The following is an 18,544-nucleotide window of genomic DNA, read 5'->3' as shown; positions in this document are numbered from 1 at the left end:
GTCCTGCCCCCTCGCTGGAGCTGCCCACCAGCACTTTCCTCCAACACCCTCAGGGCTGGTCATGGGCAAGGAGTCCCCGTGGCCTGGGATCGCACTGTGGCAAGGGGCTGGGGGATGAAACGCCTAAATTCACCCCCCTGGGAGCACAGCACTGCCGGGGCACACGCACAGCCCCATGGCACGGCCCCCGGGAGCACACAGGGAGCACCCCAAGCCCCGCAGCACCCCGCGTGCCCTCCTGCACCCACAGCACCCTCAGCTCCATGGGTGCCCAGCACCCCAGGGTGCCCACCGTGGTCATGACATGGGAGGTCCCCGGTGCCCCGGGGCGCTTCCCAGCACCCCCAACCCCAACAGGTCCCCAGCACCCCGGGAACCCGCCGGCACCCCCAAACTCATGGGTCTCCGGCGCCCCCGGGGAGCCCCACAGCACCCCAGCACCCCGCCCGCCCCCACACGTCCGGGCGCCCGCCCCCAGCCCAGGGCACCCCCGGGGAGCCCCCGCTCTCGCCAGCCGGGGTGGGCGGCCCGGCCCGGCCCCGACGGCCCGCAGCGGTACCGGCACCTCCCGGGCGCGGGCCGGAGCCCCTCTGCCGCCCGGGCGGAGCCCCCGAGGCGCGGTGTAGGGGGGAGGTCCGGGTCCGCCTCATCCCGCCGCGGTGCCGGGGGCTCCGGAGCGGCCTCTCGGCGGCCTCGGCGGCTCCGGGGGCCCCCGCCGGGAAGAGCCCCCGCCCCGTCCCCGCTCCCGCAGCCGCCGCTGCCGGCCGGACCCCGCCGGTCCCGTCCCCGCCGCCCCTCACCTCGCCGGCCGAGAGTCTGGGCTGCAGCCGGGCCCCGTCCCGGGCCCGGCGGCTCTGGGCTGCACCGCGGCGCCGGGCAGCGCTGCCCGACGCAGCCCCGGGCCGAGGGCGGGCCGGCAGCGGGGCCGGGCGGGAGCGGGCCGGGGCGGGGCGGGGGCAGGCGGGGATGGCCCCCGGGGCCCGGCGGGGCCGGGACAGACGCCGCCCCCGGGCCGCTCCCCCTTGACGGGATCCCCCCGGCACCGGGGTCCCACCGCCGCCCCTCCCCGCGGGGGATGGGGGGGTCCCAGTGCCCCCCCCAGGATGGGATCCCGGTCACCCGTGGGAAGGGGTGTCCCCGGTGAGCCCAGGGAGGGGGGTGTCCCCTGCCTTGGCCCCATTCCTGGCTCCCCTGGGGAAGGGGGGAGTGCGGGGAGGGTGTCCCCTGCGCCCGACACCCCAGAACTGGAGTATCCCCTGCCCCAGGCACCTTAGGGATGGGGGATCCCTTGGCCTGGTTACTCCCGGGGATGGGGTGTCCCTATTCTGGTCACCCTGGGGATGTGCCCACGCTGCCCAGCTCAGGGATGGGCACCCAGGAGAAAGGGGGAGCTCCCTGCCTGTGTCCCCCCAGTCTTGGGGTATCCCCTGCCCTGAACTCCACGATGCTGCTGGCTGGGGGTCTGCAGCTGGCTGGGGTCCTGCTCTCCTCCTCCCAGCACAGCGACCCCCTCCCCAGCCTGCCTGGCCCCCACGGCCCCGCGCTCTGCCTGCTTTTGTCCCACCCATGGCTGGGATCCCTCTCCCGCTCACCCTGGCCGGGCTCCCCAGGCCTGGCCCCGCTGGCTTTGGCAGCTCTCCCTTGTCCCAGCAGCCGGCTGTTTGTCTCCTTTTCTTGCCAGCTTTCTTCCCTGCCTGCTTCACGCGCCGGTCGCTCCACTGCCAAGGTCTGGGCCGTCCTCCATCCCGCAGGGACCCCTGGCAGCTTCACACCTTAACACTCGCCCTCGCTAACCCCTCCAACCCCTTTGAGTGCTGAAACCCTCAGCAAGGATGGGGGTTTTTTTGCTTCTTTTCCTTTCCTTTTCAGCTCCTGAACCTCCTGGGTATTTTTCCACCTCTGGCTCCTCTGTAACACTACTCACGGGAAGAGCAGGAGAAACAAGCTGTGCTTCCCAACGTCCCTCCCAGCTGCTGGCTGGCAGCTCGGGGACTTCCTGAGACAGGGTTTGCATCCGGACGGAAGTACCTTAATAGCCCTAATGGATCTACCTCCACCGACAGACCTCGTCCCTCTCCAACCCATTTACATACTTGGCCTCCCTGGCATCCTGTGGTAATGAACGTGGTGATTTCGTGACCTCATTCCGTCTCCGAAGCAGGTCTAGAATAGCACTGCTCTTGTCCATTCACTGACTGCTTGGCAAGACATTCATTTGGGTCCCCTCTAGCTGCCTTCTCCATCCCAGTCTGGAAAGGTAAAGTCTGGTGTGATGAGGGGACTCCCACACCCCACGTCCTGGCCTCCGTGGAGGGCTCACAGCCAGGTCTTGCACTCCTGCTCTTGGACACCCCCCAAAGTGTCACCCACCACCAAAGAGTGTTTCTTGATTCCTCCACGTGAAGGCAGGGGAAAGAAACCTCATAAAGGAGGAGCTGGGGAAAGATGAGCTTGGGAAAGAGATGTCACCCCAGCTCTGCGGGTGCCAGACCTTGCCCACCCCAGCACCTGGGTAGCACTCTGGGACAGCGGGGGTCCTCGAACCACCCAGAGCCCCCCAGGAAATACAGACCTGGGGCTGCCTAAATTCGGTGCTGGGGCACAGCACACAGCTGCTGCAACAGCTCAGAGATATTTCCAGGCTCAAACTCAACAGCAGCCTTCAAACAAGAGGTGCTGAGTTGTTCCCTGCACTGATCAGACTCCTCTGGCTCTAAGCTTTTTCACCCAGGTCAGGGATGCTGACACAGGACCAGTCTGAGCTGTGGCACCTGTCTGCCTGGGCCAGCAGCTGCAGATGAACCCAGCCTTGGAGGCAATTGGCAGGGCCTGCCACCCTTCCTGCCACACCAGCGTGTGCTGAGCATCCCTTCCATCACCCTGCACAGACTGGTGAGGCCAGCCAGGCTTCTGCTGCGGTTTTACCAAAGAATGATGGGTTTCTGGTTCAGCTCTCTGGGGCTCTGCAGACTTCAGTGGCATCAGGGCAGAGCCTGGAATGGCTGTCCCCAGTCCCACACCTTGCGTTGGCCAGGGAAACTGGCCCTGAGCATCCCACCAGCCTCCCTCTGAACAAAAAGCTCCAGGACCTGTTCAGCTTTTAGTTCATCAGAAACCTTAAAAAGCATGGGGTTGGTGTGAATCCCTGTGAATCCAAGTCGTTTGCCCTCTGCCAGCCCTGGCTGGGACTGTGCATGTGAGCGTGCCTCAGTTTCCCCATCAGACCAGGTGAAAATAGAGTCCATGCGTGCATGTGTGCAGGGGCTGCGACGTGCACCCGTGAGGCAGGGTGCTTCTCTGCAGCATGCCAGGAAACAGGGCCCCAGAGCTGGAAGTGGCTGCAGGCTGCCAGAACAGGCTGTGCCCATGTCCCTCTGCACGCAGCACAGAGCTCGGGTGGTGTCAGCACATGAGAAGGGACACAGAGCTGGGCTGGGCTTTGGGCTGGCTGTGAGCAAGCTTTTGCTGTGGTTCAGCCTCATCCAGGTGGCCCTTGGATGCAGAGGGTGTGAGGAACACAGCTGGAGAGGCAGGCAGGGAAGGGCTAGCAGGGAAGGACCTGTCCTGCTTGCTGCATCTCTGGCTCCGTTTGCTCCCTGGGCAGTGGGATCCCAAACCCCCAGCACTCTGGGCTCCTCCATGGGGAACCAGGTCCCGAAGCCCTGAGCATCCCAGCCCTCTCTAGGGCAAAGGGGTGCTGACACCCAGGGTGCCCATGGCTGGGGGAAGCTGCACGTGCTCGGGGTGCACCTGGAAAAGCAGCTGGTGGGATGTATTCCAGCTGTTTTCCTGGCTGCCTGAGCCCATCTCCACTTGTTCCAGCTCCACCACCCCTGCCTGAGCCTGGCTCCCAGCTCCATCACCCCCTCCGTGGACACACAAACCGGCTGCCCAGGCCAGGCACAGTGTGGGACCCTTGGGAAGGCTGGTTGGGCTTTGCCTGGCACTGTCCCTGTGCAGGGGCTGTGTGAACGCCTCCACGCTGCATGAATAAATCAGCCCAGCTCCTTCCCTCCCCGCAGGCTCGGCTGTCCCTGCCCAGCCCAGCCACAGCAGGATGTCCTTGTTTTCTGCCTGCAGGTCTGGGAGTGGGCAGGAAGCTTGTTTCCTCGGATCCTTCCTCCCCAGGATGCTGCAGCAAAAACAAAGGACCCAAGAGAAGAGCAGGAGCAGCTTCCCCAGCTCTCCACCCGTAAGCGGGCCAGCAGGACCTGGGGAAGGGTCTTCAAGGGGCTGCCTGACAGCCACAATGCTCAGACCTGGCCAGGCTGATGGCAGTGGGGGAAACCATTGGGGGAAGCCATACCCTGACAGTGGGCAGCCCCCCCAGACCCTTCACCAATGGCATCCTGGGCTGCATCACAGGGAGCGTGGCCAGCAGATGGAGAGAGGGAAGTGTCCCCTCTGCTCTGCTCTGGTGAGACCCCACCTGCAGAGCTGCACCCAGCGCTGGAGCCCTCAGCACAAGGAGGACATGGGCCTCTTGGAGCGGGTCCAGAGGAGCCACGAGGATGATCTGAGGGCTGTAGCACCTCTCCTACAAAGACAGGCTGAGAGAGCTGGGCTGGCTCAGCCTGGAGAAGAGAAGGCTGTGGGGAGACCTTCAAGCCCCTTCCAGCCCCTGAGGGACCCACAGGAAAGCTGGGCAGGGCTGTTTGTAAGGTCAGGGAGTGATGGGTTTAAACTAGAGCAGGGCAGGGTTAGATGAGACCTGAGGAAGAAGTTCTTCCCTCTGAGGGTGGTGAGACCCTGGCCATGGGTACCCAGAGAGGTGGTGGAGGCCCCATCCCTGGAGACACTCAGGGTCAGGGTGGATGAAGCTCTGAGCAACCTGCTCTAGCTAAAGGTGTCCCTGGTCACTGCAGGGGTGGGACTGGATGGCTTTAAAGGTCCCTCCCAACCCAACTCAGGCTGGGATTCAGTCTGTGATTTTATACCCTGATTTAGGGCTGTGCCGTGGCAGCTGCAGCCAGTACAGAACACGTGCAACATCCCCCACTCCCTGGGGACCTCCTGCTCCATGCCGGCTCCTCCTACATCCCCTGCGGTGCGTGACAACTGCCCTCTCATCCCCAGCATGGCCCTGCAAGACCAGCCCTCACCTGGGATGCTGGGTGTCCCCTGTTCCCTCTCCTGTGTCCCCTCTGCTCTAGCTGCCCACAGGTGACATTCCCTGCCTGTGTGGCACAGCAGGCACAGGATTTTACCTTCAGCCAATATTTTGTGTGCTTGGCACAGCACCCAACCAGCCTGGCCAAAGCCAGGGTGGCTTTTTTGCCTTGTTTTTTAAATCAGGGTTGGGGGAAATGCCCTGTGGGCTTCCCACAGCCCGAATTTACTTTGGCTGGAGGCCAGCCCCACCAGCAGCACCGGGGAGGGGAGGGGGGGGGGACCTGCCCCACCGGCCGGCAGCTTCCTGCCTTTATGTGGCCATAAACACTCCCCAACGGTCGGAGCCACCGGCAGGATGCTCCCAGGTCTGGGGTTTTCCAGGTGCCTGGGTCGTGCTGTGTGCAGAGGGTTTGCAGCGTGGGGCACCCAGCTTAGACTCAGCACTCCCTAAAAATGGGCATTTTTCTTCCAGGGTAGCTGGGCTGTAGGCTGATGTCCGACTGTAGCCCGATGTCTGACTGTAGCCAGGCTGAAAGACGTGGTTTGCAAACAAGTGTGTGCACTGATTGTCCCCAGACAGGGCTGCTCCTGGAAGGGGGTGGTTAAGGAGGACGTCTGCTCCCGTGAAGTCATACGACCTCAGGGTCGGTCCCACGGCAGGACAGACCCTGGGCTGCCACCCCCTCCCCGTGGGAAGTGCCCTTGTGCATGAGCAGCAGCCCTGGCAGGGCTCCAACAGCCCCAGCTCTTGGGGAGAGGGGAGGATGTTGGCTTTTGTGAGGGATGCAGATGTCCCCATCACCTGTGGGGTGAGCTGGGCTCAGCCTCACGAACTCATTTAGCGCTGGGGCAACCCAGCCCCAAAATGCCTCCTCCTTTTGGGCTCTTTGGCCTCTAGCACCCAAAAAAAAAGGTGCCAGCTGAGTCAGGACAAAGAGACAACGTCCTGCCCAGCGGATATCCTTCTGCCTTGCCACAGTCACAGGCAAACCCAGCTCTGGGTGTCTCCATGGGGAGTTATTCCCAGCTGTTTCCATGCCCCCACTCCCCCTCCCCGCTGCAGAGCCCCCTGGGCTGACGGCGCCCGACTCTGCCTTGACATTTGCAGTGAGGCCGAGAAAGGCCGCGTGTGTCTCGGCACACAGAGCGTCCCCTGTGCCCACAGCCCCTCAGCCAGCAGGTTCCTGCCCGCTGGGGATCTGTCAAGGGCCGGGGTGGTGCAGCGGGACCCTCCCGGCGGGACCAGCATAGACCTGCCATTGACAGCAGCAGAAAAGCCTCTCTGTGCCCCTGCCCCAAGCCATGCATCTGGAACCAGCGCACAATCGGGCCATTGAGGGCCCCCAAGGAGAAGAGCTTTCCTGCTCCTTCCCCTCTGAGGCTGGTCTGGAGCCTGGGTCCTCCTCCCGGCTTTCAGCTCTGCTGGGAACTGGCTGCTCCATTCCCCAGGCAGGAACAGGTTTCCCCAGGTGTTGCACCACCACTGCCACCAGCTCTGCCTGAGAGCTCCCTCCCGGGCAGCCCCTGCCAGGGAGCCAGGCCAAGGAGAAAGAGAAGCTCCAGAAGGCAGCTGAGCTCCAGGAGGTTTTCCTGCAGGTGATGCTGGAGCTCCTAACTTGCTGGTCCAAGTTGCCCTGTGCTGTGGGGATGGGGACGGCTCTGTGGGGATGCAGGGAGCAGCCAGGTGTGCAGGACCTGCATGGGAGACAAGAGGGACAGCATGGCCCAGGCTGTGGGGTGGGGGAGCACCCAGGGGCTGGCAGGCTGAGCACCATGGGTGGCTAAAGCTTTGGCCCTCCCAGCACTGCTCCATGTGGGGCAGCACCCATGGGTGCCCTCCAGGCATGTCTCCCACTGAATGTGGGACAGCTGGCAGTGCTGGCACGTGCCACCAAAATGAGAGACCCCTGCTAACAAGGAACATGTATTTGGGGGAGGTTCTGGGTGAGGACCCACATCAAAGCCAAGCGAGCTGGGGGGCTGTGAAGCTGAGAAGGGGTGCCCCAAATTGATGTGGCTTCCAGGAGATGGGGAGCAGAAGCCTTGCTGAGGTCCAGAGCAGCAGCTGGCACGGAGTTGAGCAGGATGGCAGAGCCATGGGGCAGCCAAAGGGCCCCAAGCCTCACGTCTCAGGGCAGAGGGGAGCAGCGGTGGTGCAGGGGGCCCTGGGGTAGGGAGCAGTGCAGTGGAGCTGGGTCTGGGGGTCTGCAGGGAAAGCTGTTGGACTCACTGGTGAGGTGGGCAGCATATTGGGGTCCTGGGGTGAGGCTGGGGAGGGGGCTTGGAAGAAGATTGGGCATCTGTGGTGTGGTGACAAGGTGATTGATGGGCAGCAGGATGTCAGGGTGATGGGAGGCGGGATGGCAGGGTGATGGGCGGCGGGATGGCAGGGTGATGGGCAGCGGGATGGTAGGGTGATGGGCAGCGGGATGGTAGGGTGATGGGCAGTAGGATGGCAGGGTGATGGGAGGCGGGATGGCAGGGTGATGGGCGGCGGGATGGCAGGGTGATGGGCAGTGGGATGGCAGGGTGATGGGAGGCGGGATGGCAGGGTGATGGGCGGCGGGATGGCAGGGTGATGGGCAGCGGGATGGTAGGGTGATGGGCAGTAGGATGGCAGGGTGATGGGAGGCGGGATGGCAGGGTGATGAGAGGTGGGATGGCAGGGTGATGGGCAGCAGGATGGGCGGTGGGATGGCAGGGTGATGGGCAGCGGGATGGCAGGGTGATGGGAGGCAGGCTGGCACAGTGATGGAGGGCGGGATGGCAGGGTGATGGGAGGTGGGATGGCAGGGTGATGGGAGGTGGGATGGCAGGGTGATGGGCAGCAGGATGGCAGGGTGGTGGGATGGCAGGGTGATGGGCAGGGGGATGGCAGGGTGATGGGAGGTGGGATGGCAGGGTGATGGGTGGCAGGATGGCAGGGTGATGGGTGGTGAGATGGCAAGCCATGGTGATGCGGTGACCCTGTGCAGTCCCGAAGCCACCTCCCAGCCGCCCCTTCCCGTGTCCTCTCGCCCCTTCCCCGCTGCTGGTGGCCCCGCAGTGCTCCGGGCTCCCGCGCAGGCGGCGGCTGCCCGCGGCATCGGGCCGGGCGACCGGGAGGGGGCGGTGCCGCCCCGGGAACCGCGCGGGGACACCGGGATGCGGGGGCCGGGCGGCGGGGGCGATGCTGGGTGAGGGATGCACACCGGGGGTGGGTGCTTGTGGGGGGTTCTGGAGGTGTGAGGGGGGTGTGGGGTGGGGGAGAGGGTAGGTGCTGCGCGGGCGGGGGGCACTCATAGGATGGGAGCCTGAGCTGCGTGCTGGAGGTGCGGGAGTGGGGGCAGGAGGCAGCCGGGGGAGGTGGGGACAAGACTTCATCCTGCCGGTGGGACAAACAGCATCTCCCACTCGGCGCCTGCAGCCCTGCCCGGCGCTGCGTGCTTTGCCCGTGTCTGTGCAGGGCAGAGCATCCCTTCCCTGCCAGGCACCGACGGCCACAGAGGGCTCAGCCCAGCTGAGGAAGCTCCAGCACCCAAAACATCTCCAGCAGAGGCATGGCAGCTCCCCAAGGCTCATGGTCACGGTGGAGAGGTTACTGTTTTTCTCCCCTGGGTGATGCCCAGCACAGTGCAGTGCCTGGGGACAGGCAGGAGCATCAGGGGCAGCAAAGCTGGAGCTCTGCTGGGGCTGTGGGGGTGCCTGGCCATCAATCATTTAGGGCTGTTAAATTTTAATGTGTAAGAGTCTCCTGAAGCAGGGAGCCTGGTGCAGAGTGAGGCTGATGATTAATTCAGGGAGGGAGGTGTGGAGGAGGCAAGTGCCAGGCCCAGCCACAGCGTGCAGGGGTCTGGCTGCTGGGGACTCACCACAGAGCCAGTGAGGAGGCTGGGAAGGGATGGACATCCCATGGGGCTGGTGTCACTGCGGGGCAGATCAGCCACCCTGCTGTAGCACTCACTGGTGTCCACACTGGGACTGGTGGGTATTCCTGCCCCAGTCCCAGAGGTGTCACTTGTGTCCCTGTGGAGTATTTTAGGGGTTATGAGGCCAAGGGCTCTGGCAGCCCTTCCGTGCTGGAGTCCCCTCAGAGCCCCCACCCCATTTCCAGCCTGGAGCCATGCCAGCAAACACACAGAGGAAGGGTAGCATCAGGAATAACGTGCTGCTGGTGGAGGTGGCTGGTCTCACTGCACACCCTGCACCTCCTCACCCTGTTCCCCCAGAAGGGTGCAAAGACCCCAACCCTCCCACGGTGGCCTGGGAGAAGGTGAGCCAAGCCCAGAGACCTTCAGCAGTGCACAAGATAACTGAAGAACAACCCATAACTAGCAGGAGGATGGGAAGACAACCCATTGACTGGGGGGTTCTTGCTGCAGCAAAGAGCCTGGCCACATGCCAGTCACGCCTGGCCATGGCGCAGAGCATGGGCAGGGCTGACACAGCCACTGGAAACCAGCTCTAAAGCCCTGTCTGTTGAGCAGCCAGCCCATTCAGGCATGATGGGGGATGGAAATGAGTTGGGCCTGGCTGAGTCACCCCTCTTTCCACAGCTCAGATGTCCCAAGCATCCTCTGGAGCTCCAGCAAACCCCTCCCGCTCCAGCCATGGCTGGACCCTGGCTGCACAGGGGTGTCCCTGGGGGGCTGTGCTGGTAGAAGGGCACACATGGCAGTGCTCAAACCCAGAAGTAAATGGAGAAGTTATTATTATGCATCCATGTTATTGAAAGCAGCCTTTTGCCAACAGCTTTTTGAGCCTCCAGGCTTTAGCCTCAAGTATTTGGGAAGCTGGGGTCAGCACTCCTACCTTCTAGAGAATTAATTGAGGGGCAGGGGTGGGATCTACCCTGCAGGGAGCCCTCACAGGTGCTTTTAGCTCTGATCAGTGCTGGTAATGGAGGAGTGAGGGATTTTTCCAGTGTCTTGGATGCTGTTGGTGAACCAGCAGCAAGAAGAGCGACAACAATAATCAAAGTCACATCAGGAAACGTCGTGGCATCCAAGACCTCAGTAAAAAGTACTGATGCTCCGCTTTGGGATCAGGCTGGAGGGGAGTGGGGAAGGGAACCTGCTGCCCTGCACGAATGCAAAGAGATAAGTGGATTTGCAAGTCCCCAAATTCCACGTGTGCCGCAGAGGAAGGAGCGCTAATGGAAAGGGCTCCGCTTTCGGAGAGGCGACTTTAAATAATTAAGAGGAATAGTGAGGTGGAAACAAATGTGCAGAAGGTTTGGGGCTCCCTGGAAGGAAGTGGAGATGAAAGGAATGGCCTTGCTACAATATTCATAAAGCTCTGAAGGCAACAGTGCCTGGAAGGAGGGTGATTGCGTGAGCCCGTCTCCTCCGGAGACCCCGGCCAGCACCGGCGCGGGAGGACGTGGCTGGTCCTGAGGTGCTCAGGGGATGGTTCTCATGGCCCTTTCCTAGCACTGACACATGCAGAGGGTGCCTCAATTCAGCCCAGCTCCTGGCAATCAGGGGGTTTGTGCCCCCACCCCCCTCCCCCCAGCCCCTTTACCTGTGTTAGGGATTTTATTCATTCCTTCTCCTTCACCAGGGATGAGAACCTGGAGAGTCCGTGTGAGAATGGGCCAGACCTCAAACCTTTTTGGTGGAGGGATGGCTGGGACACTGGTGCCTTGTGCACTGGTACTGGTAGGGGCATTTCTGCTGGGGATGGTGCTGGGCATCAGTGCTTTGATCTGAGGGTCAGCGTTGGGTGCTGGTGCTGAGCACGGGTACTGGGCATGGTACTGGGCATTGATCCTTTGCTTTGGTCCTCGTACTGGGGATGCATATTTGGTGTGCAGGACAAGGGAGAGGGATTAAAGCTGAAGGAGGGGAGGGTTAGATGAGATATTAGGGGGAAGTTCTTTCCAGAGAGAGTGGTGAGGGGCTGGAACAGGCTGCCCAGAGAGGGGGTGGGTGCCCCATCCCTGGGGGTGTTCAAGGCCAGGTTGGATGGGGCCCTGGGCAACCTTGTGTAGCTCCAGGGCTGGAGGTTGGTGGCCCTGCCTGTGGCAGGGGGGTTGGAGCTCTGTGACCCTTGGGGTCCCTTCCAACCCAGACCAGTCTGGGATTCTATGACTCTATGCTGGGCATGGGGTGTTGGTGATTGTGCTGGGCATGGGGTGTTGGTGATGGTGCTGGGCATGGGGTGAGGGTGATGGTGCTGGGTATGAGGTGTGATGGTGCTGGGCACGGGGTCCTGCTGCTGCTGGTGTTGGTAGTGGTACTTGCCTTTGATTTGCCAGGTCTGTTCATCCACCATGATCCTGGTGCCTCATGCTTGCAAAACCTTGGTGATGTCCCACTGTTCTCTGGGCCAGACATGGCTGCACTGTGTGGGGACCACTGGTCCCACTGTGTAGTCCCCAAACTCAGGCATCCTGCACAGGCAGATGCAGTTTCTGGGCAGTTGGAGCTGTTTCTGTTTCTCAGGGGGTGACACTTGGTTTTAACATTGTCCACCTTGGACATATTGCCAAGACCAGGTGCACTTTCCAGCTCTGCTGCATCCCTGGTGTCTTGGTGTGAGCTGCTTGTCCCATCCCAGGTAGGAAGAAAGGTCCCCATCCCCCTTCCTGGCACCCCAAGGGACAGGTCTCTCCCAAGACTGAAGGGACTGACCCCAACCTGAGCTTTCTGATGGGACCCCCTGGGGAAATGCTGCAGGACCTCCAGTCCTTGGTCTGGGACCTGTGGAAAGTCTCACCTAACAAACCAGGAGCCATTCACCAGCAGACAGCAGCAGGAAGGAGGGTGAAGGATGCTGACTCCCTGCTGGGAGCTGGGGCAAGAGGTGGGGATGCTCTCTGGAGGGTACCAGGATGCCTCTTGGAGCCCAGCCTGTTGCTTCCACCCCATCTGTGTACAGTGTTGCTGCTTACTCCCACTGCCTCCACCCAAGCTGGGAATTCCTCTGGGCAGCACTGATAACACTTCCCAAATCTGCTGCTTTCCTTGCTCAGAAACAGGGGTGGGACCTTGTGCAAGCCACCAGTGCCTGTGTGTGGCTTTAACCACACTTGGGCTCTAAATGCTGGATAATTCCCCTGGGAAATGCACGTATCCCAGATGGGTGCTTGTCTGGAGTCAGGCAGGAAATCCAAGGATGCTGCTGCTGCCTTTTCTTCCCAGTGGGCAGAGAGGGGGGGAGGAGGGGGAGTGTGTGTGGTTTTTGCCTCCTTTGAGGTGCCTGCAGACATTTATTGCTGTGGTAATGGGATGTCTGGCACACTTCACTGTGGCCACTGGTGTGGAAAATGCCCCCTCAGTGGGTACATGCTGGCTCCCTGCTCTGCTCCACACCAGCCTGCTGTCACCCTGCTCAGTCACTGGGCACCCCACACATGAGAACCCTGTCAAGTCACTTAGTTGCTGCTACAGTTACCAAACCCCATGGAGGACACACCAGGAGAGGCAGGGCAGAGCCTGCTGCTGGGTGTTGCTGGAGGCACACACACCAAACAGCAGCCTGATGCTGCAGCCCACGGCCCATTTTCCTCCTCCTTCCCCAGCCAGCTTGACCTCACGGGTGGCTGTGGGTGGTTTGAGGTGGTGAGAACATCCTTCATGCCTTGGGGTGCTGTGAGATGTGGGGGCAGCTGGGAGTGATGGGAGCTGCTGGCCTGGGATGCTGCAAGGACCTGTGAGTGGGACCGAGCTGCTGAGGTCTTGCAAAGGGTTTTCAGGGACCAGCAGCAAACTCTGGGCTGAAAGGAGAGCTCTGCTGAGGTTGGGAATGTGAGGAGGAGGAGGAGGGCAGAGCAAAGCAGCCACCACCCTGGGAGTGGGCACTGGGGTCAGTGATGCTGCAGAGGCACCAGGGCTGTGGCCCTGGCATGCCTGGGCTGGCTTGCAGGGGCTGCTCAGTGCAATCCAGCTCTGTCACCATGGAGATGGTTACTAATGGGGCTGGGCTGCTAATGAGGTTCCTGGGTGCTTGCTCACCCTCCAGCTGCAGTGACTGACAGGGTGGTGAGGCCGCAGCAGCAGGCTCAGGCTGCTGGTCTGCCCCATGTCCCAAAGCCCACGGGGACAGGAGCCCCTGTGTCCCAGGGAGGGCAGGCTGGGTGTGCAGGAGCTGGGGCCATCCTCCTCCTCCTCCTCTCTGGCCTGGGCAGGGGAGCTGAAGGGGCAGTGCTGATGGCACAGGGAGTGTTGTCACACTGGGAGACAGAAGGGCACCACGCACTTCCCTGCCACACTGCCAGGGCACAGCTCAGATGGCCTCCCACAACAGCTTCCCCCACCCCAAATCTCCTCACTGGAGGTAGGACCTGGTGGGGAGAATCACAGGGAGAGTCCACATGCATCCATGGTGAAGAACCCTGTCCCAGGGCAGGGGGTGAGGGGACCCAGAGACCCCACTCCCCTCACCCAGAGACTGCACTCATCCCTGCCAAGCCCAAGGCTGAGGGTCCTGCCAGGCACAAAGCCCTGCCAGATGCCTCCTGCCAGCTTTCTGCTCCTTTCCATGGCATCCAAGGCAGCTGCAAAGCATCCAGCGTCCTGCCAGCAGCCTTTGGGTGGACACAGCCCATCCAAAGCCTTTCCCTCCCATCAAACACACCCTTCTTCTTGGGTTTATTGCTCCTGAAGTTGGGCTCTTGAAGCTGCCCCTTGCCCTCCAGCGAGCTCTGCTCACATTAAACCATGACACAGGTGCTCCCAAGGTGAATTTGGAAGAAAAGCAACATACAGAACCTGGAATATAGTGGGAAACAGCCTGAAAGTCCTGGTAATTAAGCAAGGAAATGATGTCAGCCTGAGCTTCCTGCAGCAGAGGTGTTGTATTTGCTCCTTAGCCCTGGGGGAAGGGTCTGGTTTTTGGCTGGGATAGTTCATTTTCACCAGACACTGGGAGGGGACACAGTGGGGACCAAAAGGGCTCAAAGGACTATTCCACACCACATGGCTGGGGACAGGCTGGGCTCTGCACCATTCCAGGTGATGAGCAGATTCCTTGTGGGTCACCTGCTTTGTGTATCCCTCTGTGAGTGTCACTGTTGTCATCTTCCTCTTCCTTTGCTGTCCCAGGAAAGTGTCCTTGTCCCAACCCATGAGTTTTACCTCTCTCTTCCAACTCTCCATCCCATCCCGCTGGGGAGGGAGGATGAGGAGCAGCCCCATGATGCCCAGTTGCCAACTGGGGCTAAGCCATGATGGGAAACAGCCTTAAACCTGTCTCTGCAGGGCCTCCTACATGGGGCACAAGAGGTTTAGGGGTCATCAGGGCTTTTACCAACACCCATGATGGTCTTTGTTGGTGAAGACCCTTCCCACTGCTCCAGCCACAGCCCCCACAAATGCTCCCCTGCTTTGGGGGTGGGGATGGATCTGCAGTGAGACCCCACTTGGGCATGTTCCAGGGGTGGGCAATGCCACTCTGCCCAGGGATCTGCTGGTGTGGGGGCTCCACAGACACTGTCCACACCAGAGTGGGGCCGGCCAGGGGTCTCTGGGTGAGGGGAGGGAAGGATGGGGCTGCAAAAGCAGCTTAAGGGATTTGGATTCTTAATCCCCATTAGAAATTAATGCCCAAATCCCTGGAGTGGTGGCAAATCCCACCCCAGAAGTTCATTTTTTTTTTGTCAAAACAAAAGGAAACACAAGCTGCAGCATGTGGGACAGGCACCCCAGGAGTGGGGCTGGACAGGGTCACCCACAGACCCCCTGACATGGGGCACCCATGGGTGCTGTTTGGGGACAGCCCCCCTCATTTCCCCCACAAACACTGGGACGTTTCCTTCCCAGCTTGCTGAGTATTCCAAAGCTCAGGGTCACAGCTCAGGATCTCAGCTTGGGGACCACTCTTCCCTCTGTGACCCAGCAAGTCCCCAGCACCCTCCTCCCATAGTTTTGGGAAAACACCTTCCTCTTCTGCAATGCAGTATCCAGTGTGGAAAATGGCCAAGCTCTTGGGAATCCAGGAGGGTTTTACTGCTTTGAAAGCAATTCCCATTTGACTTAGCAAAGGGCTAAGCTAATTTTACACATGACTTGCTTTCACACCTTCACCAAGAAGCAGTTTCTTTCTGGATGAGCAGTGCATATGGCAGTGAAATTGATTATTCATTGAACGAGTGAGGACATGCAGCACAGAAACTCCACCAGGTGCCCAAGGCAGCAGGAAGGAGCCCACTGAAAAGGGGGTTCTCTCCCCACACAATCTGTCTGAGCACCCCCAGCCCCACTGAGGCTCGTTGGCAAGGTCACAGCTTCTGGGGGAGCTGGTGAAGAGGGGGAGGTGTAAATTGGTTTGAAAAGCTGATGCTGTTTGGCCTTTCCCTGGCCTTTCTGCTCCCAGAGCTGCAGCAGCAGCAGCGTTCTGTGTGTCTGCAGCTGTGGTGATGTGCTGCATGGACACTGGGATGGGGAGCCACAGGCTGAGCAGTGCTGGGACAAACCCTGTGCAGATGGAGCTGGATTTGGGCAGTGCTTTGCATCTCCCTCCTCTTGCCTCTGATGCCTGAGCAGGGGATTCACATTAACCCCACCTCCAAGGGCTCACATCACCCTCCCCCCAGTGCTGCTCCAGGCCTGGGGTGTTGCAGGAGCTCTTGCTCAGGGGAGGATGGAGATGCATGGCTTTTGCATGATGCCAGGCCATCACCTGTAGGGTCAAAAAGCTCAGGGCAATGGACCTTGATGCTCATCATCTCCCTTCAGATGATAACGGGTCCCAAGTATCTCCATCCACCTCTAAGAAAAGCCACATCTTGGGTGGTGAGAGAGGGAAGGGCTTTGTCACACTGCTGGCTGTGGGATGTCCCTGCACATCAGAGCAGGACCAGCCCCAGCCCAGCTCAAGACAGCTACAGCAGTGTGCAGCCAGGTTTGGGATGGAGATGGGATGGCAGAGATGGAGATGGGATGGCAGGGGTGGAGATGGGATGTCAGGGATGGAGATGGGATGACAGGGATGGAGATGGGATGGCAGGGATGGAGATGGGATGACAGGGATGGAGATGGGATGGCAGGGGTGGAGATGGGATGTCAGGGATGGAGATGGGATGACAGGGATGGAGATGGGATGGCAGGGATGGAGATGGGATGACAGGGATGGAGATGGGATGGCAGGGGTGGAGATGGGATGTCAGGGATGGAGATGGGATGGCAGGGATGGAGATGGGATGGCAGGGATGGAGATGGAGATAGGATGTCAGGGATGGAGATGAGATGGCAGGGATGGAGATGGGATGGCAGGGATGGAGACAGCCCACAGCTCTGGCAACCCAGGACTCTGTCTCCTACAGGGCAGCAGATTTTTGGTGAGTCCCACCCAAACCCCATGAACAGCAGCCACTGCCCCACTCTGCATCACAGACAGGGCTTTGTCCCCACTGTCCCCAGGCTGGATGATGGGGACTAAACCCCCCCAGCATGGAGGGTTTTTTTTTGCATCTGCACCTGTTTCCAGCAAGATCCATGGGAATGGGTTTGTAGCCATTATCCCAGCCCCATGCTGGGGCTGTGGGTCTGGCTGGCAGAGCAGCCCCAGAGCCTGGCAGAGCAGGAGCTTTGCTGTGATTTCCTTGCCCAGGCAATAATCATAACGAACATCCTGGCCGCGAGGGAGCGCGGAGGGGGCCAGGCACTGTCAGTTTGAATGACGTTTTAGTTCAGGTTAATTAAAGGGTTCAGGCAAGAACAAACAAGCAGCCAGTCTCCTCCAAGCAGGTGATAAGAGATCTGAACCCGAGCTGACAACAGCCCGCGGGAGACAGCCGATCCCTGGGTGCTGAAGGAGGGGGGATGCTCTGCTTGCAGCTGCACGGGGCACAAACTGAACTTGTTCCATGTGGGTACCCAGAACATCACCCCCAACACCCCAAACCACCTCTCAGCAGGGAGGGAAGGGTCCTAGCTCAGCCCAGGACCCAGGTGTCCAAACCACTGAGCCAGGGAGGTGTTTCTTCAGTCTTTGTGGGGTGACCCCCGTCTGCTGGGTGTTGTGAGCCCCCTGTTTTCACTGCATCATGTCTGGAGTGGGTTCCTGGGCTGAACCCCAAATGTTTAATGAGCCATAGTGGGGATTTGCTCCTACAGGCTGGAGCTCAGGACCAGGCAAGCTTTGCAGGCTGGGACAGCCGCCGTGGAGGTCGTCCTTCCACGTGCAGGGCTCCCAGGATCTGACTCAACAGAGCTGGCTTGTGCTGGCCTGCCTGTTGGTGCATCTGCCTCCAGAGCTTAGGACAAACCCCAAAGCATTGCCCTACATTTTAGGAGAAGGCAGGATCCAGCACCTGGGCAGGGTTTTCTTGTGCTGCAGCTTGGCAGTCTGGCTGGGATGGAGAAGGATGCTCAGGGCCACATGCTGCTGGCGTGGGCTCTGTGTGTGGAGCGTGAATTATTGCTTCTTTTCGCTGTAAAAACCCTGCTTCTGAGGGATGTGCTCATGAAATATAAATGGGAGACCTGCTTTAAGCAGGCAGAGCCTGGAGATGCACGGCGGGGCTGCGCGGGCGGCAGCCGCAGCTCCTCATTTCCCAGCTCCAATTAATTATTTATGGTCTTCATAACACGAGCTGTGATCTGGGAGCCCAAAACACCCTGGGGGCTGGCAGGGCTGCCCCACACCACACCACACCACTGCCAGCCCTTCACCCACACCAACAGGCGCTGTCCCCACAGCCAGCTGCACAGCACTGGGCAGGATCTGGCCACAGCTTGTCATCACTGCTGGGACCTGGGTCTGGTCCCCAGAGAGGGTGGGTGGCATTGGCTAGGTGCTGGGTTGGTGATGGGTGGTGCTGGGTTGGCAGATGAGTCGGGGATGAGTGGCAGTTGGTGGTGAGGAGTCGGGATGGGTGGCCATAGGTTGGTGTTGGCACCATGACGGGTGGGAAGGGGGGTGATAACCTGCCTGGGGGGGTGGGGAAATCTGGATGAAAACTTCTTTTCATATTCATCTCTGTGTGCAAACCTCAGTTTCTGCCACACCAGCATCTTTTGTGAGGAAGATCACCCCAAATAGCTTATTTTGAGTGAGCTGACACCGAGTCCTTGCCCAGGAGATGCTGGGCTGAGTTTCAGAGCATTGGGGACCTGGCTGTGCCTGTGCCTGGGACAGCACTGAGCCAAGTTAGGGCTGGATCAGTGACTTCCAGATGGGATTGTAACACTAGTGTGCCTCCTGAAGCAATGGCAAAGGCAGGACAGTGGTGCAGGCAGGACTTAGGCAGGCAGAAAGCCCCATCCTCTCCATGTCAGAGCCCTCCAGCCCAGAGAAGCATCCTATGCTGCTCACGGGAGAAGGGCGATACCGGAGCCATCGTCACCCAGTGTGACTGAGGACCCTGCCCTGGGGCTGGCTCTAGGGCAGTGAGAGGGTCCCCAGCAGGCACAGGATGGCACAGAGGCCAAGAGAGGTGTCCTGGCTACCACTGTCAGGGGTGAATGTCCCCCTCCCAGCTTCTGTTGTTTTCAGCTCAACTGGAAAA

This window comes from Gallinula chloropus, assembly GCF_964237585.1.
Source record: "Gallinula chloropus genome assembly, chromosome: 28".
In the NCBI taxonomy this organism is placed as follows: Eukaryota; Metazoa; Chordata; class Aves; order Gruiformes; family Rallidae; genus Gallinula; species Gallinula chloropus.
Note: the sequence above shows the minus strand (reverse complement) of the source record.